The sequence below is a fragment of the Canis lupus genome, chromosome 6, assembly GCF_003254725.2.
Source record: "Canis lupus dingo isolate Sandy chromosome 6, ASM325472v2, whole genome shotgun sequence".
Lineage (NCBI taxonomy): Eukaryota > Metazoa > Chordata > Mammalia > Carnivora > Canidae > Canis > Canis lupus.
The window spans coordinates 5,402,737-5,424,897 of record NC_064248.1 but is presented as its reverse complement, the minus strand read 5'-3'; the positions used below and the strand labels follow the sequence as shown (position 1 = coordinate 5,424,897).

The following is a 22,161-nucleotide window of genomic DNA, read 5'->3' as shown; positions in this document are numbered from 1 at the left end:
ATCTTATCTTTTTTGGTGAAAATGCCTGTTCAAATTTTTGTTCATTTAAAAACCGGCTTATTTTTTCTTATTGAATTTATAGAGTTCTTTCTATGTTCTTGACATAAGTCCCTTATATGTGGTTTGCAAAGTACTTTCCCTTTACCGTCCCATTACCAGGATGACTGATAAAACTTAATGAAGTCTTAGGATTACAATGTATCTGGGCTAACTTTATTTTGATTGTAATACGGCTGCTATGCAGGCTATTTTTGTTGATAGGAAATATACACTGTTAAGTACTTCAGGAATAATAGAACACCAGGTTCATGGGATCCCTGGGTGGCGCAGCGGTTTAGCGCCTGCCTTTGGCCCAGGGCACAATCCTGGAGACCCAGGATCGAATCCCACGTCGGGCTCCCGGTGCATGGAGCCTGCTTCTCCCTCTGCCTGTGTCTCTACCTCTCTCTCTCTCTCTCTCTGTGTGTGACTATCATAAATAAATAAAAATTAAAAAAAAAAAAACATCAGGTTCATAATTTCTCTCAAATGGTTCAGAAAAAATAAAGTTCTTTGTACCATACTGGCAACTTTCCTGCAAGTTCAAAATTGTTTCAAATTTTTAACAATTATTTTTAGAAATTGACTATACTCTGTATCAATTATTTGTACATTTCTATTTCCAAAAATTGTATGGTCCATCCACTGGGCTATGTAATTCTTTTTTGGGAAAATCAGTCTCTAGAATGCATCATTAAGAATTCAGATTAGGGGTGCCTGGATGGCTCAGTGGTTGAGCGTCTGCCTTTGGCTCGGGTTGTGATCCTGGGGTCCTGGGATAGAGTCCTGCATCAGGCTCCCTGCTCAGCAAGAGGTCTGCTTCTCCCTCTCCCGCTCTCCTGCTCATTTTCCCTCTCTCTCTCTCTCTCTAAGAAGTAAATAAAAAATCTTAAAAAAAAAAAAAAAGAATTCAGATGAAATTCTTTCATAAGAAGGGCACGACTTGAAACAATTTTTATTTTATGCAAAGTAAGTGTACTGAAACTAGAGCTTTCACTCCAAAGTCCTGTCTATGTTTTCAGAAATCAGCTGCATTACCTGATTGAAATAGAATTATTTTCCCATTGGAAGTTACAGAAATCTCACAAAGATTTTAAAATGAACCTTTAGATATATTGAACAGGTGTTCAATTTTTATCTAAGATAAAGCAATAATGTATTTATTTGTTATTAAAAAGGATCAATATGGGTAAATTTGCATTGTTTTAAAAGTAAAGTAGGGCTCAAAACACTTTAATAGATTATTGCTATTGTTTAAAAATTTTACTAAGATGGGCTCCTGGCTGGCTCACCTGGTAGAGTATGCAACTCTTGATCTCAAGATCATGAGTTCAAGCCCCATGTTACTGTGGAGACTACTTAAGAAAAAATAAATAAATCATGGTTAAGAAACTGATACTTGGGGGATCCCTGGGTGGCGCAGCGGTTTGGCGCCTGCCTTTGGCCCAGGGCGTGATCCTGGATACCCGGGATCGAATCCCACGTGGGGCTCCCAGTGCATGGAGCCTGCTTCTCCCTCTGCCTGTGTCTCTGCCTCTCTCTCTCTCTCTCTCTCTGTGACTATCATAAATAAATAAAAATTAAAAAAAAAAAAAAAGAAACTGATACTTGGGACACCTGGGTGGCTCAGCATGCTCAGATGCTGGTTGAGCATCTGCTTTTGGCTTGGGGTGTGATCCTGGGGTCCTGGGATCGAGACCCGCATCAGGATTTCTGCAGTCTCCTCTCTGTCCTACTGTGTCTCTGCTTCTCTGTGTGTCTCTCATGAATAAATAAATAAAATCTTAAAAAAAAAATGATACTCTTGGGACACCTGGGTGGCTCAGTGGTTGAGCATCTGCCTTTGGCTTGGGTCGTGATCCCTGGGTCCTGGGATCAAGTCCAGCATTAGGCTCCCTGCAGGGAGCCTGGTTCTCCTTGTCTCTCTGCCTATTTCTGTGTGTCTCTCATGAATAAATAAATAAAAATCTTTCAAAAAAAAAAAAAACCTGATTCTTGACCACCATCCTTCAGAGTAAACTAACTCAAACACTTTTTGGGTTTTTAAAAAAGATTTTATTTATTTGAGAGAACAAGCAGTGGGGAGGGGCAGAGAGAGAGGAAGAAGCGGACTCCCTGCTGAACAGGGGAGACAGATGTGGGGGCTCCATCCCAGGACCCTGAAATCATGACCTGAGCCTAAGGCAGACGCTTAACCCCCTGAGCCACCCAGGTGCCCAATCAATCAATCAATCAAATCTTTTAAAAGAGGTGCCTGGGTGGCTCAGTCAGTTAAGCCTCTGCCTTAGGCTCAGGTCATGATCTCAAGCTTATGGGATCCAGCCCTATGTTGGACTCCCCGCTCAGTGAGGAATCTGCTTGTCTCCTCTACCTCGGCCCCTCCCCACCATTCATACTCTCTCTCAAATAAATAATCCTAAAAGAAAAGAAAAGAAAACAAAACAAAACAAAAAAATAGATGCCTGGGTGGCTCAGCAGTTGGGCACCTGCCTTCAGCTCAGGTCGTGGATCTGGGATGGAGTACCCCATCAGGTTCCCTGTGAGGGGCCTGCTTCTCCCTCTGCCTGTGTCTCTGCACCTCTCTCTCTCAATCTGTGTGTGTGTGTGTGTGTGTCTCTCATGAATAAATAAAACCTTTAAAAAAGGGCAGCCCAGGTGGCTCAGTGGTTTAGCGCCGCCTTCAGCCCAGGGCATGATCCTGGAGACCCAGGATCGAGTCCCATGTCGGGCTCCCTGCATGGAGCCTGCTTCTCCCTTTACCTGTGTCTCTGCCTCTCTCTCTCTCTCCTCTCTGTGTATTCTCATGAGTAAATAAATAAATAATCTTTAAAAAAATAAATAAAATCCTTTAAAAAATATTTTATTTTTAATTAATCTCTACACTCAACACAGGGCTCGAATTTACAACCCTGAGATCAAGAGACATCAAGAGATGTATGCTCTACTAGCTAAGCCAGCGAGGCACCCTGAAAAACACACTGGAATCACACGTGGGTGTTCTGAAATGTTTGTATTGAGAAAGCCCAGAGAACTGAGACCATTTAAGGCACTGGTATATTCCAGGCTCCCATCTCCTGCATGTCCCTCACTGGAATGACAGAAAGTGCCTATACATATATAATTTTTTTTCATTCATTCATTCATTTAAAGATTTTATCTATTCACTAGCATGACTGGAGGGGGGCGAGCAGAGGGAAGGGGCAAAGCAGACTCCCCCACTGAGCGTGGAGCCCAATCAGGACTTAACCTGAGGACCCTGAAACCATGACCTAAGCCAAAGTCAGATGCCCAACTTGAGCCACCCAAGCACTCCCTACGATATTTAAATAGTGATTTTTCTCATTTCTTTTTTGCGGTTCAACCATGATTAAACTCTAAGTTAAATGCATGTATGGTACAACATCTCTATTATTGTGTCGTCCTTGCAAAGGGGCCACGCTAATCTTCTCTGTATTGTTCCAATTTTAGTATATGTGCTGCCAAAGGCGGCACCATTGTATCTATTATTTTGCACAATTCCTCACATAGAGAAGCTTTAACAAAGCCTTCCTCTAAAACTCAAAAGTTAAAAAATAAATAAATAAATAAATAAATAAATAAATAAATAAATAAATAAACTCAAAAGTTGCTTGACTGACATCTGTTAGCACCAGTAGGTACAAGTATCATGTCTGTTAATTATACCAAAGTAATCCCTAAGAGGACTGTGATGTCAAAACTCTGGTTTATAACAGAGAATAAGTAATATGCACAATAAAGCTAGGTGGAACTAAAAAATATATTATTAGTTGGTATCAACTGTGCTACCAGCAATGACAAAAATGAGTGTTGCATAATTATTGTTTTGTTGCATCCTTTACTTTAACAACAAATGGAGACAGGAGCCTTGTCTTTTCTATTTTATGACTTAGAACACCCTGTGCATTAATGGAACATCAAAAATAATGAAACATGAGGGCACCTGCCTGGCCCAGTTGGTAGAACGTAAAACTCCTGATCTTGGGGTTGTAAGTTTGAGCCCCAAACTTGGGTATAGAGATTACTTAAAACAAAATAATGAAACATGATTAGAAGATGGCCTGAGGTCTCCCACCCTGAGAATATTTTCCTGAGGGAAAAAAAAATCACTGCATTGTAGCAAAGCTAAAAATCTTTAACAGGGAGAGCTTATACCAGAGTAAAATCCCCCAAAGCCTACAGGGTGATTCACTTTTTCTATTAAAATCTAATACATAAGCAACATTCATTTGGATCATAGGATTTACACAACACTTAACTTTTTGCTCTTTTATTACTTTTTTTTTCTTTTTTTTAATTTTTTTATTTATTTATGATAGTCACAGAGAGAGAGAGAGAGAGGCAGAGACATAGGCAGAGGGAGAAGCAGGCTCCATGCACCGGGAGCCTGATGTGGGATTCGATCCTGGGTCTCCAGGATCGCGCCCTGGGCCAAAGGCAGGCGCTAGCTAAACCGCTGCGCCACCCAGGGATCCCCTTTTATTACTTTTTTTAAAGTTTATTTATTTAAGCAATCTCTACACTCAATGTGGAGCTTGAATTTACAACCCCAAGATCAAGAGTAGCATGCTCTTCTCACTGAACCAGCCAGGCACCCCAACTTTTTGCTCTTTTTAAGATTGGAGATATAAACTAAAAACAAAACAAAACAAAAACCCTTTCAAATCTTAAATAGTTTCCCCAGCAATCCTTGAGGATTATCTGTCTCACCATTTCAGTGTAACATTTTACTAATGATAAGTAAGCATTCTGAACGGGAGTCAACAGGCCGTGATGGTATAGTGGTTAGTACTCTGCGTTGTGAACAGGAGTCAACAATCTGCAGCCTGTGTGTCAAATCCAGATTGCCTCATATATTTGTCAATGAAGTTTTATTGGAACACAGCCACACTCGTTTGTTTGTATCTCAGCTGTGGCTGCTTTCCTGTAAAGGCAGGGTTGCATGCATGTGACAGAGACCATATGTCCCCTAGACCAAAAATATTTATTATCCGGCCTTGCACAGAAAAAGGTTGCCCATCCCTGATCTAGTGTTCATTCCCATCACGTCCAACGTTCAGCATTTGCAATGTCAATAGGCTCCATTTATCAAACTTCTCACGTGTTGAGATAGGGGCCCAGTTTATTTTTCAAACTGTTCCTAGGTTTTCCTTTCCAAAGGTGCATTTTTCAGGTGTGTGAGGCCTTAATTTTATTTAGTCCCAAGGTGCCACCTTTTCCACAGTCTGGGCCACAGAAATGTATGGAGGAGGGAGTTAAAGGTACAACTTCCAGTCATAAAAATGTAAGTCCTGTAAGTCCTGGGGCACCTGGCTGGCCAGAGTGAAATTCTTAGGCTTGAGTTTGAGCCCCACGTTGGGTGTAGAGATTACTTTAAATTTTTTTTTTTTTTTAATCTTGGGACACCTGGGTGGCTCAGCATTTGAGCATCTGCCTTCAGCTCAGGGGATGATCCCAGATCCGGGGATCCAGTGTCGCAATAGGCTCCCTATGGGGAGCCTGTTTCTCCCTCTGTCTATGTCTCTGCCTGTCTCTGTGTGTCTCTCGTGAATAAATAAATAAAATCTTTAAAAAAATAAAAACGTTTAAAATCTTAAAAATCAATCAATAAATAAGTCAGTCCTAGGGATATAATGTACCGCATGGCAGTTATAGTTAACAATACCATACTGTATGTTTAAAAGTTGCGAAGAGAGGGACATCTGGGTGGCTCAGTTGGTTAAGTGCCTGCCTTTGGCTCAAGTTATGATCCCAGAGTGCTGAGATCAAGTCCTGTGCAGGGCTCCCGGCTCAGTGGGGAGTCTGCTTCTCCTTCTCCCTCTGCTCCTCCCCCCACTGATGGGCTCACACTCTCAAATCAATCAATCAGTCAATCTTTTTTTTAAGATTTTATTTATTCATGAGAGACACGGATAGAGAGAGAGAGAGGCAGAGACAGAGGCAGAGGGAGAAGCAGGCTCCACACAGGGAGCCCGATGTGGGACTCGATCCTGGGACCCCAGGATCACGCCCTGAGCTGAAGGCAGGTGCCAAACCGCTGAGCCACCCAGGGATCCCCTCAATCAATGAATCTTAAAAAGTTCTCATCAGGGACTCCTGGGTGGCTCAGCAGTTGAGCATCTATCTGCCTTAGGCTCTGGGCGTGATCCCGGAGTATCAGGATCGAGTCCCACATCCGGCTCCCTACATGGAGCCTGCTTCTCCCTCTACCTGTGTCTCTGTCTCTCTCATGAATAAATAAATAAATTGTTTTTTAAAAATAAAAGTTCCCATCACAAAACAACAAAAATCTGTAACTACACAAGGTGATGTTGACTAAACTAGTGGTGTGATCATTTTGCAATATATACATATATTAAAATCACTATGTTGTATACCTAAAACTAATGAAATGTTATATGTCAATTATATTTCAATAAAACCGGAAAAAATTTAAATTAAAAATGTTGTTTTTTATTTTTTTAATTTTTATTTATTTATGATAGTCACAAAGAGAGAGAGAGGCAGAGACATAGGCAGGGAGAAGCAGGCTCCAGGCACCGGGAGCCTGACGTGGGATTCGATCCCGGGTCTCCAGGATCACGCCCTGGGCCAAAGGCAGGCGCCAAACCGCTGCGCCACCCAGGGATCCCTAAAAAAGTTTTTAAAGATTTATCCTTTTAAAGATTTTTATATATTAGAGGGAGGGAAAGCACGAGCATGCATGAGTGGAGGGGAGAAGCAGTGGGGGACAGAGAAGTAGACACCCTGCTGAGCAGAGAGCCTGATGACATGGTGAGAGATCCCAGAACCTTGAGATCACAACCTGAGCTGAAGGCAGATGCCTAACTCACTGAGCTACCCAGGCACCCAAAGATTTATTTATTTTAGAAAAAGAGAACGGCGAGTGGGCAGGCTGGGGGGAAGAGCTGATGGAGAGGGAGGGAGAGAGAATCCTCAAGCAGACTCCCCTCACCCCCCAATCCAAAGCCTGATACAGGGCTGGGTCCCAGGGCCCAGAGATCATGACCTGAGTGGAAATTAAGAATTGGCTGCTTGGGCAGCCCTGGTGGTCCAGCGAATTTTTAAAAATTAAAAAAAGAAAAGAAAAGAAAAGAAAAGAAAAGAAAAGAAAAGAAAAGAAAAGAAAAGAAAAGAAAAGAAAAAGGGAAAGGGAAAGGGAAAGGGAAAGGGAAAGGGAAAGGGAAGGAAAGGAAAGGAAAATTGGCTGCTTAACAGACTGAGCCACCCAGGCATCCCCAAACCAGAAAAAAGTGTAAAAGAACAACAGCAAACGTCAAGACAACAAGCTATCTATCCCCTAATTATCAAGGAGTATGGAAGAGAACTAGAAATAATTCGTATTTTCAAGGTCATAAATTTTTAAATTAAATTTAAATGATTAACAGATCGTCTAGAACTTTAGCTTAGTCAAAATAAACCCATAAAAATTTAAAACTATGTCTTGAGCACCTGCTATTTGAGAACATATTCTGTTCCCAGGAAAAGCACCGGGGAACAAAGGTGAGTAAAAGCCACCACCGCTCCCAAGTGAGACAGCCCTGCACAGACACGGCAGGTCACAAAGGCAAAACGAGGGCCAGAAAACCCTGAAAACGGTGCAGGGCACGTGGAAACAGACTCGGCAGATGCAGCGCCTAAGACCACGTGAGCATCCGTTCCAAGCTGGGCAGCCTGGGATCAGGGAAGGGAACGTCCAGGAGAAGACCCAGGGCTGGGGCAGCTGACTTCAGGGGCTGAGCCCGTCCCATCGCCCCGGCAGGTGACCCCTGCTGCGACCTGGCACCAGCTCTGTGGGGTTTGGTTTGGTTTGGTTTTTTAAGATTGCATTAATTCATTCATGAGAGACACAGAGAGAGAGAGGCAGAGACCCAGGCAGGGGGCGGAGCAGGCTCCCTGCGGGGAGCCCGACGTGGGGCTCGATCCCGGGACTGCAGGATCAGGCCCCGGGCCCAAGGCAGCCGCTCAGCCACTGAGCCACCCAGGCGCCCAAACAAATAAAACATTCAAAACTAAAATGAAACGGCGAGGCTCGGGTCTGACGCGCGGAGAGCGCCGTTCCTCCGAAGCGGTGGGGGGCCTGGCGGGGGCCGCAGCCTCCCAGCGGCCGCCCCGCCCCGCCCCGCCCCCGCCCCCGCAGGAGCGCCGCACGTCCGCCGCAGGAGCGTGACCTCTCGCGCGCGCGCCCAGGGAGCCGGAGCCCGCGGAGCCCGCCCCCCGCCCCCGCCGCCCAGCCAATCAGAGCCGGCCAGGCTGCGCGTCCGGGCGCGCGACCGCTGTCCCCGCGGCGGGGCCTCCCCGCCCCACCCCCACTGCGGGCCCGGCCCGCGGGGACGGCGATGGGGGCCGCCGCGCGGCGTCCGGGGCGCCTCCCGTGGTGCGCGTGGACGCCGCCTCCCCAGCCCGGCCTCCCCTGGGCCAGCGCCGCGGGCGGAGACGGTCCCGGGAGAGGCGCCCGCTGCTCATGGCGGCCGCGGCGGGGGCGGGGGCGGGGTACGCACCTGAGGTCCCCGCGGGCGGACGGCGCCGGGCGGACGCGGGGTCCGAGGGCTGGGCCGCCGGCGAGCGGCGGGGCGCGAGGGCGGCGGCCGGGGCGGCGGCGGCGGGGGCGGGGCGTGGGCGCGGCGGCGGGGCCCGCTCCGCGCTATCCCTCCTTTTTCTCTTTCTTTCTTACCCCCCCCACTTCTTTTTTTTTTTTTTTTTTTTTTGGCTTCCTGGAAGGCGGCCTCCACTCGTGTGTCCGCAGCGCCCCCAGTGGGAGTTGCCGTTTCCGGTGCTGTCGGAGCTGGAGGAGTCGGAGCGCCGGGCCGGGGTCGGCGGGGCGGGGGGGAGGGGGGGAGGGGCGGGGGGACGGGAGGCCGGGCCGGGCCGGCGCGCCCCTGCCTCCGCCTCCGCCTCCGCCCCCGAGTGGCCGGCACGAGCCTCCGCGCACCCCCCGCCGGCCCGGGCGCCCACCCCCTGCCCTGCAGCTGCTCCGTGCGAGGTTGTGCGCGCCTCCCTGCAACTCGTGGCTGGGAAGCTGTGAGGTCGCAGCTCCAGTGACCGGGGATCGTGCTTCAAAGCCGTCTAGTTATTTGTTGGAAACTGCACAGGTGACCTTTTGGCAGGGTCGGTGACCTGGCCAGTCGACGATGAGCTGTCTGTCCGTCGGATGGCGTGGCACTCCAGCACACAGGCCACTGGTAAAATACCGTTAGTTCCTCTAAACACTTTGATGTCTATCCCCAAGGGAGAACGGGATAGAAACCGTTTACCTATTGCTCACGTTTTTATCTAGCACGCCCTATTTATCTGAAATTTTTATGAAATATTAGACACACTTGAAGGCACCGTTTTCTTTCCTCCCTACAAGTAATTACTATCTTAAAATTTACACCTTCTGGGCAGCCCCGGTGGCTCAATGGTTTAGCGCCGCCTTCGGCCCAGGGCGTGACCCTGGAGACCCGGGATCGAGTCCCACATCGGGCTCCGGGCGTGGAGCCTGCTTCTCCCTCCGCCTGTGTCTCTCACTCTCTCTGAATAAATAAAAAACCTTTTAAAAAATTTATATCTTCTGGGATCCCTGGGTGGCGCAGCGGTTTGGCGCCTGCCTTTGGCCCAGGGCGCGATCCTGGAGACCCGGGACCGAATCCCACGTCGGGCTCCCGGTGCATGGAGCCTGCTTCTCCCTCTGCCTGTGTCTCTGCCTCTCTCTCTCTCTCTCTCTGTGACTATCATAAACTTAAAAAAATTAAAAAAAATTTATATCTTCTAATACACATTTTTTTAAAGATTTTATTTATTTATTCATGAGAGGCACACAGAGAGAGACGGGGGCAGAGACACACAGGCAGAGGGAGAAGCAGGCTCCATCCTGGGATCAGGACCTGAGCTGAAGGCAGATGCTCAACCACTGAGCCACCCAGGCATCCCTAATACACATTTTCTTTTGCAAGAAAAGTGCCTCAAATTTGCTGAGACTTTTTTCTCTAAGTGGCTATCAAAGATATGCTTCTTAGCAGATGCTGTTAAAAAAAAAAAAAAATCTGTCCTTTCAAGGTATAGCTAACAATTCAATTACTTGAGAAAGTAGCACCAAGAAACAGACTTACCTATGGAGAGCACCCTGATGGTCACCAGAGGGGAAGTGGGTGGGGGGTGGGTGAAATACGCGGAGGGATTAAAGAGTGCATTTACCATGGTAAGCACTGAGGAGTGTGTAGAATTACCGAATCAAAAAAAAAAAAAAAAAAAAGAATTACCGAATCACTACATTATACACTTGAAACTAATGTAACACTGTAGGTTGACAATGCTAGAATGAAAAAAATACTTAATAAAAGTACCTGCTTTTTTGACATTATTCTTAAAAGAGATGTTTGAAAATATTCAAACATATTATAGTTGATTCTTCTTACTCCAAAGAGTTATGTTCTATAGAGTTTTAGTAAACAATGTGCAAGCCTGAACCACTACTCCTAGGGCTAATGCAGAGGTTTCTGCCAGCCTCTGGTCATGCTGTTTTTGTGAACCCAGCAGCAAAATCAACAAGCACAAAATGTGAAAAAATGTAGCATTAAAAGGATCACGGAGGGTCGCCTGGGTGGCTCAGTGGTTGAGCACCTGCCTTTGGCCCAGGTCATGATCCAGAGGTCCCAGGATCGAGTCCCACGTCAGGCTCCCTGCATGGAGCCTGCTTCTCCCTCTGCCTGTGTCTCTGCCTCTCTTTGTGTGTGTCTCTCGTGAGTAAATAAGTGAAATCTTTAATTTAAAAAAGTAAGTAAATAAAATTTTTTTAAAAATAAAAAGATCAGGGAAAGGACACTTTTACAAGTGTGAGGGCTGAAACAGGGACAAGACTGTCCCACAACTGGGAAGTGTGCATCAGGCAGTGTAAGTTTTTTGCCACTCTATGCATGTCCAAAAATGACCTGGGAAATAGCACTGTACTGGTTTTGGGTTTACCTATCAGTTTTAGTGGGTAGGTGAATTCACAAACATGAAATTGATGAATAATGAGGATTGGCTCTATTTTGTTTTAAAAAAACGATGAGCGCATAAAACTTGTACTTGACAACCTGGAAACCATTATTCTAATCTGCTGTAAAAACTTCCATGTGAAATGTTTCAGTGTTTTGAGGCATTTGTTCAAAATGTCAAAATACACATGTGATTGGTTGGGAAAGAACAGCTGACATCAAGAAGAGTTGTGCACACACAGCATCTCTGATTATTCTCCTTTAATTCTCTCACGAGCCCACTCCAGTTAACCCCCACTACTCCACTAAAATTGTTCTCTCCAAGGTCCCAAGTGACCTCTATGTTGCCAGTCATTTTTCAGTTTGTGAATTGCTTGATCTGTCAGCACTTGAGATAACCATTCACTGTGTCGTCTTGCGACGCTTCTACTGCCCTGGCTACTTTTCCATCCGCTGCTCCTTAGTCTGCTGGAGATCCTTCTTTTCCCCCAACCCTTTGAGTAGTGCTGTAACTTGGGGCTGTCTCGGATCTCTTTGCTCACTCCTTCAATGACCTTGTCCAGTCAAGTGTACTTAAACGCCTTTGATATGCTTATGACTCTCAAGTATGTATCTCCAGCCCAGCCCACTAACCTCCACTCGACTCTGTATAACCAACTGCCTACTTGGACATCTTCATGTAGATGGAGGAAGCAGCATCTCAAGCAGGACACATCCTACCCTCTCAGATTCTCCTGTAGTTCTTTCCCATCTCAATTAACGCCAAGGGTGGAGACTGACGTGGGGGTTGATCTCATGACCCTGAGATCATGACCTGAGCTGAAATCAAGAGTCAGATGCTCAACTGACTGAGCCACCCAGGGGTCCCTCTTCAGACTATTCTTTTATATATATATATAAAATTTATTTATTTATTCATGAGAGACACAGATAAAGAGGCAGAGACACAGGCAGAAGGAGAAGCAGGCTCCATGCAGGGAACCCGACGTGGGACTCTATCCCGAGACTCCAGGATCACGTGCTGGGTCAAAGGCGGATGCTCAACTGTTGAGCCACCTAGGCATTCCTCTTCAGACTATTCTTTTTTTTTTTTTTTTCTCTTCAGACTATTCTTAATAAAGCAACTGGGAAAATTCTGTAATTCACCTTACTCCTCTGCTCAAAACTGCCCTATAACTTTCCACCTCAGAAGAAAAGTAAAGGTCCCTAGTTAGGCTTCTGGCCAAGATGAAGTTACAAGGATAGGATTCACTCTCTTACCTGAAACAAATATGCTAATGGAGGGGTGACTGCCTGGCTCAGTGGGAAGAGCCTAAGACTTTTGATTTTGGGATTGTGAGTCTGAGCCCCTTGTTGGGTGTAGAGATTACTTAAAAAAATAAAGTACTAAAAAAAAACCAAAAAAAACAAACAAACAAAAAAATAAAGTACTGGGTCTCCTGGGTGGCTCAGTTGGTTAAGCATCTGCTTTCAACTCGGGTCACAATCCCAGAGTTCTGGGATTGAGCCCCACATTCAGCTCCCTGCTCAGCGGGAGTCTGTCTCTCCCCCTCTCTGCCCCTTCCCATCGCTCATTCTCTCCTTTCTCAAAAAAATAAAATCTTTTTTAAAAAATATTTTATTTATTTATTCATAAGAGACACACAGAGAGAGGCAGAGATACAAGGAGAGGGAGAAGCAGGCTTCCTGTGGGGAGCCCGATGTGGGACTCGATCCCAAGACCCGGGGATCACGACCTGCACCAAAGGCAGATGCTCAACCGCTGAGCCCCCAGCCATCCCAAATAAATAAAATCTTAAAAAAAAATAATAAAGTACTTACTTATAGGAAGGGGCTTACTTCTGTCATTATACTACTTTTCTATATGCCTTATAGTTTTTTTGTCCCTCATTTCCTGCATTACAGTCTTCTTTTGTGTTTTGTTGTTTTGTATAGTGAAATGTTTAAATTCCTTTCTCATTTCCTTTTGTGTATATTCTATAGCTATCTTTGTGGTTGCCATGAGGATTGCATTTAACATCCTGAAGTTAGGGATGCCTGGTTGGCTCAGGAGTTGAGCGTCTGCCTTTGGCTCAAGGCAGGAACCTGGAGTCCTGGGATCGAGTCCCACATCGAGCTCCCTGCATGGAGCCTGCTTCTCCCTCTGCCTGTGTCTCTGCCTCAATCTCTCTATCTCTCATGAATAAATAAATAAAATCTTTAAAAAAATCCTGAAGTTATAACACTCTAATAAAATAAAATTAAAATGAGGGGTGCGGGGGTGGCTCAGTTGATCATGAGTCTGACTCTTGATTTAGCTCAGGTCATGATCTCAGGGTTGTGAGATCAAGCCTGGTGTCAGCCCTGTGCTGGGTGTGGACCTACTTAAGATTCTCTCTCTCCCTCTCCCTCTCCCTCTGCCCACCACCCTCCCTCCCCCACTTGCTTGTTCTCTTTCTCTAAAAAATAAAATAAAATAAAAATGAATGAATTATGGGTGCATGTAATCTCCAAATTCTTCATGCTTAGTCAAAGAAGCCAAGCATAAAAGAATTCATATTTTATGACTATACATATACATAAATTTTTAAAAGATTTATCTATTCATTCATGAGAGATACAGAGACATAGAGGGAGAAGCAGGCTCCTCACAGGGAGCCCGATGCGGGACTTGATCCTGAATCCTGGGATCACGTCCTGAGCCGAAGGCAGACACTCAACCACTTAGCCACCTGGGCGTCCCGTTATATACATTTTTTGAAAGTGCAAACTATGTTTAACCTTTGAAATGCATGGGTCCACTTATATGTGGGATTTTTTTTTCAATAAACACAGTATAGTACAGTAAATGTATTTTCCTAATGATTTTGTTGACAGTTTTTTCCCTAGCTTACTTTACTGTAAGACTACAGCACATAGTACATACAATGTACTTTATATGTCTTAATTGTTTAAGACATATAATTGTTTATGTTACCAGGAGGTTTCCAGTCAAGAGTAGGCTATTAGTAGGTAAGTTTTGGGGGGAATCAGAAGTTATACTCAGATTTTAGACTGAATGGGGTGGGACACCCCTCACCCCTCCATTGTTCAAAGATGAACTGTATCTCATACTGTCAGGAAACACAGCAATTTCCTAGTACCTGCAATGGAAAAAGAGATTGCCTACCAAGGTTAAGAAGATGCTGTTAGGGGGATGGAATTCTGTCATATCTCCATTGTGGTGGTTACTCAGGTGAATAGAACTATCAAACTTCATCAAATTGTACATTTTATTTTTTTAATTTTTAAAAAAGATTTTTATTTATTCATTCATAGAGACACACACACACACACAGAGAAGCAGAGACACAGGCAGAGGGAGAAGCAGGCTCCATGCAGAGAGCCCCACATGGGACTCGATCCCGGGTCTCCAGGATCACACCCCAGGCTGCAGGTGGCGATAAACTGCTGCACCAATGGGGCTGCCCAAATTGTACATTTTAAATTAATGCAGCTTATTATACATAAATTATACCCCCATATCGATTGAAAAGTCAGCCCTCCACATTTCTGTATCCCAAATTTTTAAAAAAGATTTTTATTTAATTATTTCAGAGTAAGCAAGCGAGAGAGAGAGAGAGAGAGAGAGAGAACGAGCAGGGGGGTGGAGGGGCAGAGGAAGGGGGAGAAGCAGATTCCCCACAGAACAGGGAGCCTGACATGGGCCTCCATCCAGGGGCTCCAGGATCATGGCCCCAGCTGAAAGCAGACGATTAACTGACTGAGCCACCCAGGTGGTTGTATCATGATACAGGGGCACCTGTTTCAGGTTAAAAACATTAAAAACGTTTGAAACGTTAAAATTAGTTTAAGTTAAGCATATGCAGTTACATTGTTCTTGCTAAAATCATCTTACTACTGGTATTTTCCTACCATTACTATTTTTAATAAGAGCCAATGGTTTAAAAAACTAAATAGGACATTCATTTAAAAATTGTTTACTTGGGATGCCTGGGTGGCTCAGCGGTTGAGTATCTGCCTTTGGTTCAGGTTGTGATCCCAGGGTCCTGGGATCGAGTCTCACATCGGGCTTCTTGCATGGAGCCTGCTTCTCTCTCTGCCTGTGTCTCTGCCTCTCTCTCTGTGTCTCTCATGAATAAATAAAATAAAATCTTAAAAAAAATAACTTGGAGGGCAGCCCGAGTGGCTCAGCAGTTTAGCGCCACCTTCAGCCCAGGGCATGCTCCTTCCTGGAGACCCGGATCGAGTCCCGCATCCGGCTCCCTGCATGGAGCCTGCTTCTAACTCTGCCTGTGTCTCTCTCTGCCTCTCTCTCTGTCTCTCATGAATAAATAAACAAAATGTTTAATAAAAAAAAAATAGGGACGCTTGGGTGACTCAGTGATTGAGCATCTGCCTTTGGCTCAAGGCGTGATCCTGGAGACCTGGGATCGAGTCCCACATCGGGTTCCCTGCATGGAGCCTGCTTCTCCCTCTGCCTGTGTCTCTGCCTCTCCGTCTCTGTGTCTGTCATGAATAAATAAATAAAATATATTTTTAAAAATAAAATAATAATAGTAAAAAAATAACTTGGAGATTATTGCCCTAAAAATTTGGAAGATCCTGTTTTCAGGAAACTGACAGATGATTTATGTACACTCAGAAGGCTGAATTCATTCAGGCAGATGAATACAACCAATGATAATATTAGAGTATACCACATTTATGTGATACGGGAAGACTTAAGATTGTAAAATGTCATTTATTAATTTATCTCAACTAGGTCATCAATTTAATGCAGTTTCAATAAAACTCCCAGTGGGAATCTTTAATGCAACTGACAAGATTATCTTAAAATTTATGGAAGTAAATGTTATGAGTAGAAAAGGCAATTTTGTAAAAGAACAAAGACTTGATTGAATAAAAATCAGAGCATAGTATAAAGTTGTAGCAGTTGAACCCTTGTATCTTCATTCAAGAATATATCAGAAGGAACAGACTCCAGAAATTGACCCATGTATATAGAAAGGCATCATGTTTTTTTTTTTTATTTATTTATGATAGGCACACAGTGAGAGAGAGAGAGGCAGAGACACAGGCAGAGGGAGAAGCAGGCTCCATGCACCGGGAGCCCGACGTCCCGGGTCTCCAGGATCGCGCCCTGGGCCAAAGGCAGGCGCCAAACCGCTGCGCCACCCAGGGATCCCGAAAGGCATCATGTTATAAATGACATTTTAAAACCTTCAAAGTCTGTTACAGCCCGTTAATTATTTGGGGACAATCATAGATCTGATAAAATGTTAATAAATGCATAATCATACCACTCATAAAAGTCAACTTCATATCTAAATATAAAAAATTAAAGGGCAGCATTAGACTTAGTGTTTTACAAACATCATAGGACACCTTTATATCTTGTATTATAGAGTCTTACTTAGCAAGAAAGGAAAAGAAAAGCTCTACTGGATAAGATTAATGCCAATTAGGGCACCTGGGTAGCTCAGTTGGTTAAGCACTGGAGTCTTGATTTCAGCTCAGGTCATGATCTCAGGGTCCTGAGATGGCCTCCATGCTGGGGATGGAGCCTGCTTGGGAGTCTGTCTCCCTCTCTGTCTCTCTCTTTCTGCCCCTCCTTCCCCCACTCTCCCTCTCTAAAATAAATAAATAAATAAATAAATAAATAAATAAATAAATAAATAAATAAATAAGTAAATAAAGTAAGTTCTAATTGAACATTTTTGGGTCTCCTGGTTGGCTCAGTCGGTAGACTATGTGACTCTTGATCTCCGCGGCATGTGTTGAAGCCCCACATCAGGTGTGGGACCTACTTAAAAAAAAATTAAAATGAGCATTTTCTATGATCCAGCAGTTCCGTTTATCGGTATCTACCCAAGAGATACCCTCACACAGGTACAAAAGGAAATGTGTAGAAGAATGCTCCAGCAGCCCGGGGAGGCTCAGCGGTTTAGCACCGCCTTCAGCCCAGGGCCTCATCCTGGAGACCCCAGGGTCGAGGCCCATGTTGGGCTCCCTGCATGGAGCCTATTCCTCCTTCTGCCTGTGTCTCTGCCTCTCTCTCTCTCTCTGTGTCTCTCATGAAAAAATAAATAAAATCTTTAAGAAAAAAAAAAAAAAAAAAGAATGCTCATTGCAGGGAGATCCCTGGGTGGCTCAGTGGTTAAGTGTCTGCCTTCCATTCAGGTCGTGATCTCGAAGTCCCTGGATCCAGTCCCCGGATCGAGTCCCGCATCAGGCTCCCTTTGAGGAGCCTGCTTCTCCCTCTGCCTGTGTCTCTCTTCTCTCGGTGTCTCTCATGAATAAATAAATAAAATCTTAAAAAAAAAAACATTGTAATATTGTAATAGCAAAAAAATGGAAACAACCCGAAGTCCATCAGAAGAATGGTTAAATAAGACTTGTTTATACTAATACGCAAGAGTGAAAAAGAATGGGCCAAGCACCAACAAATTGCTATGAAAATATCTCCAAGACAGCTTTGAGTGAAAAGAGGAGGTTGTAGGATGAGGTACATGTTATACTATTTTCTTTAAAAACACACCAACAGGGATCCCTGGGTGGCGCAGCGGTTTGGCGCCTGCCTTTGGCCCAGGGCGCGATCCTGGAGACCCGGGATCGAGTCCCGCGTCGGGCTCCCGGTGCATGGAGCCTGCTTCTCCCTCTCCCTCTGCCTGTGTCTCTGCCTCTCTCTCTCTCTGTGTGACTGTCATAAATAAATAAAAAATTAAAAAAAAAACAAAAACACACCAACAAAATCTGAGAATATTTTTTCTTTTTTTAAAGATTTATTTATTCATGAGAGACACACAGAGAGAGAGACAGAGAGAGGTAGAGACACAGGCAGAGGGAGAAGCAGGCTCCATGCAGGGAGCCCAACGCGGGACTCGATCCCGAGTCTCCAGGATCAGGCTCTGGGCGGAATGCAGTGCTAAACTGCTGAGCTACCTGGGCTACCCTGAAAATATTTTTTTCTATGGCAATGGATATATGTGTGGTTGTGGTTAAAGGAGCTTTTGCCTTTACCCATATAGAACCCTTAGGTAATTGTTATTTTTTTTAAAGAGGCTTTTCATCATATATTAATCGTATAATTAAAGGTTTAATAATAATGATTAAGATATATAAAACTAGTTAAGAAAAAATAAATAAATAAAACTAGTTAAGTTCATTCTTTCCCAGACCATAGAATTTCAGCTATACTAGTGTAACAAAGAAATGAGAACATCTTCAGGAAAATATCATTATGGGTGGGGGAAAATTGAGCCTGGTTAACATTAGCAGACATTTTATTTTATTATTTTTTAAAATATTTTATTTATTTATTCACGAGAGATACAGAAAGAGACAGAGACATAGGCAGAGGGAGAAGTAAGCTCCCTGCAGGGATCCTCAGGCGGGAGTCGATCCCAGGACCTTGGGATCATGACCTGAGCCAAAGGGAGACGCTCAACCACTGAGCCACCCAGGTGCCCCCTTTAGCAGATATTTTAATACTCCAGGGCACTGGTATTTTGCTGTGGAACCATCTTTTCCAAGCAACAATATGGACAAAATCGCAAGTATTAACCAGTATACAAGCAGTGTATGAAACAACCAGGTTTTGATAAAAGCCCAATTGTCATTACAAACCCAGCTCTACATTATCCAAAAACTGGCTTGTGGTTTATTTTATCCTGTTTCCTGGCAAACAAGAGACACAAAATTGATGGGCAAGCATCGCCACCTAGTGGTTGCGGTTCACACTGCAGATTTCACTCCTGTGCCCTTTGTCCCGGAAATCTCCAAATAGAGGTTCTGTCTTAAGGATATTAAAAGTCAAATGTGTGTGTGTGTGTGTGTGTGTGTGTGTGTGTGTGTCCAGATTTTATTTATTCATGAGAGACACACAGAGACGCAGAGACACAGACAGAGGAGAAGCAGGCTCCCTACGAGGAGCCCGATGTGGGACTTCATCCCAGGACCCTTGAGCCAAAGGCAGACCCTAAACTGCTGAGCCACCCAGACATCCCCTGATTTTTTAATTCTTTACAAATAAAAAAAATATTTAAGTAATCTCTACACCTGTTGTGGGACTTGAACTCACAGCCCCGAGATGAAGTCGCACATTCTTCTGACTGAGCCAGCCAGGTGCCCTTCAATTTTTAAAATCTTTTTACTTATTTATTAATTTTTAAAAGATTTTATTTATTTCTATGAGACAGAGAGAGAGTGTGAGCCGGGGGAGAAGGAGAGACAGACTCCCTGTAGAGCCTGACGTGGGGTTGGATCCCAGGACCCTGAGATTATGGCCTGATGCTTAACTGGCTGAGCCACCCCGGTGCCCCTCAGATTTATAAATGAAAGCAGAGCTGAAGAGAAGATCTTGTGCACAGATACTTACTTTGGGAGGTACCAGGAGCCAAAGGTCAGGGAGGGTTAATGAATAATACTCTCCTGCCGGACGCCGCAGACCCGGGACCCGGAGCAGCTCGGAGGCGGTGAATAATAGCTCTTCAAGTCTGCAATAAAAAATGGCCTCCAATAAAACTACATTGCAAAAAATGGGAAAGAAACAGAATGGAAAGAGTAAAAAAGTAGAAGAGGCGGAGCCTGAAGAATTTGTGGTGGAAAAAGTACTGGACCGCCGTGTAGTGAATGGGAAGGTGGAGTATTTCCTGAAGTGGAAGGGATTTACAGATGCTGACAATACTTGGGAACCTGAAGAAAATTTAGATTGTCCAGAGTTAATTGAAGCATTTCTTAATTCTCAAAAAGCTGGTAAAGAAAAAGATGGTACAAAAAGAAAATCTTTATCTGACAGTGAATCTGATGATAGCAAATCAAAGAAGAGATGCTGCTGATAAACCAAGAGGCTTTGCCAGAGGTCTTGATCCTGAACGAATAATTGGTGCCACAGACCGCAGTGGAGAATTAATGTTTCTCATGAAATGAAAAGATTCAGATGAGGCAGACTTGGTGCTGGCAAAAGAGGCAAATATGAAGTGTCCTCAGATCGTAATTGCATTTTATGAAGAGAGACTAACTTGGCATTCTTGTCCAGAAGATGAAGCTCAATAATTGTTTGCGGTGCTTTATATATATATATATATAAAATATAAAATCTGGGTCTTTGTTTTTTGGTTTATTAGTGTGAAGAAATAACATTCTAATGAAAATCAAGTTTGATATGTTTGTTTTGAAGTAGTATTGGGGGAGTTGTTGGGGTTTTTTGCATCTATAGCACTGGTTACTTTGAACAAATAAAAGCTTTCTGTAGTTGTTTCCTTTAAAAAAAAAACAAAACAAAACTCTCCTGCCTATAGACAGGCAAACTGCCTTTGGGACTCTTCCATTTGAATTGAAAAGAACCCATCCGTCAGATCAGTGTGCCATAGTAAGTTCCAAAACTGTGTTCATCTGTTCCAGCAAAACGCTACTCCCACCAGAGCAGCTATGATTGGGCTACACTCTTGGCTAGTTTATTACTATTATCTACCATGATCTGTCTGATTTTTGCAGGAGCCAAGCAAGTGAACTGAACGGGACAATGATGGGAACTACCACCCCTGCAACCTCTGCATCTCTGAAGGTGCACTCAGGTCTGAGAGTCCACCTGAGATGCATTCTGTCTTCTGATTGAATACTGGCTGGGTCAAGACACAATGAGGGAACGAATATGAGTTCCTAAGTATGTCTGTCTCAATTGTGTACTCAGGAATCCGGGATGTTTTCACAGGGTTGGTCCATGGACACACGGACCCACTGAGAGCCATGCCTGTGCTGGTGCCATAAGCTCCTCCTCTAACTGTGGTCCTTGCCAGCGTTTCAGGTCCCCTGGTGTCACTCTCATCTCACACCCTCCATCAAGTTCTTGGAAGATCTGCTTATTCTCATTTCTCCAGTGAATAGTAACTCTGGTAAGTAATCACAGATTCGTTGGGTAAGTGATTGGAATATTTACTGCCTCTACTTGTGCTGGCTCTGCAGGGTCCCTCAACTGGATTCTGCTTCCCATATGATTGCTGGATTCTGGTCTGAGAACTGGGTCAGACTTTCTTCTAGTCACACACATCAAGGCGGCACTGTAGCTGTCCGCCTTTATGCCTCATCCCTTGGGATACTGTGGTCAGACAGCCAAGTCAGAGATCGCTGGTGCTAGGGCACTTCGGTTGCCTCCCTGCCCTTGCTGCCTCTCCTGTCAAGTCCATCCACTTAGCTCTGCTGTTCTGGAACACTACCATCCTCTGGGGTGCCTCGTGGCAGAGAATTCTGTCCTCAGCATTTGTAGCCTGTTATGCATCATATGGGCTGCAAGAGATCCTATAAAGTACATATAAAGTACAAATTTATAAAGTACATATAAAGAGATCCTGTAAAGTACATATAAAGAGATCCATAAAGTACAAATACCTCACATCTCATTTATTCAAAAAAATTCATTTCAGGGGCTCCTGGGTGACTCTGTCCATTAAGGGTCTGCCTTCAGATCAGGTCATGATCCTGGGGTCCCGGGATCCAGCCTGGCTTGCAGCTCCCTGTTCAGCAAGGAGCCTGTTTCTCTCGCTCCTCCCTCCTGCTCTGTAAACTCTCTCAAATAAATAAATAAATAAATAATAAATAAATAAATAAATAAATAAATAAATAAATAAAATCTTTTAAAAGAATTTATTTCACTTTCTGTTTTTTACGTCTTCACTTTAGAGGAGCCATCCAGAGAAGTGACACAACCCGCCAAAGCCACCTACCGAGTCAGCCGCAGAGCCAGGACCAGTCCCCGGTCCCCGGTCCCCGGTCTCCCGGTCAGTTCCCCCCACAGGATTCCAAAGCAAGTGTGTGAGTCGGAGTCCGCTCGACACCCGCGGGGGGGCGTTCGGGGCCCTGTGCGCTAAGCAGGGAGGCCTGCGCCGGTCCCGGGGGCGGAATGGCAAGGAAGGCCGCCCGCCGTCTGCGGGGGCGCGGCTGGGGTCGGGGCGCGGGACCTCCCTGCAGGGTCGGGCAGCCGGTGCACCGGTAAGAGCTGCGCTCGGGGCCTGCGGCTGCAGCACCCCTGAGCCTCCCGGAGCCGACCGAGACGCCGCGGCCCCCGGGGAATGACCAGGCGCCGTGGCGGGAGCGGTGAACCAGGGCGGGGAGCACCACGCGGGCGCCCACAGAGCGGGCCACCCGGCGGCAAGGGGCCCTCGCGACC

The 22,161-nt window shown here is 45.0% G+C and overlaps 1 protein-coding gene, 1 non-coding gene and 1 pseudogene across 10 annotated transcripts in view; 1 reads left to right on the top strand and 2 right to left on the bottom strand.

Annotated features, from left to right (window-relative positions):
• Window positions 1-19,395, bottom strand: part of LOC112646125 (general transcription factor II-I repeat domain-containing protein 2) — a 66,768-nt gene extending 47,373 nt beyond the window's left edge. For 3 of the 9 annotated variants that reach the window (XR_004816968.2, XR_007411096.1, XM_035718307.2), the window contains exon 1: window positions 8,559-8,687. The gene's annotated coding sequence lies outside the window, so the exon portion shown is untranslated. Of the gene's footprint in view, window positions 1-8,558; window positions 8,692-19,374 lie in introns of those variants that run through there. The other 6 variants (XM_025425749.3, XM_025425751.3, XM_025425753.3 and 3 more) reach the window with 4 other exon arrangements.
• LOC112646398 (U6 spliceosomal RNA) lies at window positions 3,425-3,531 on the bottom strand. Its single transcript, XR_003127630.1, has one exon. It is a non-coding gene; the product is annotated as a U6 spliceosomal RNA (small nuclear RNA).
• A 14-nt stretch (window positions 19,396-19,409) lies between the features above and the next one.
• Window positions 19,410-20,281, top strand: LOC112646128 (chromobox protein homolog 3-like; annotated as a pseudogene).
• The last annotated feature ends 1,880 nt before the right edge of the window (window positions 20,282-22,161 follow it).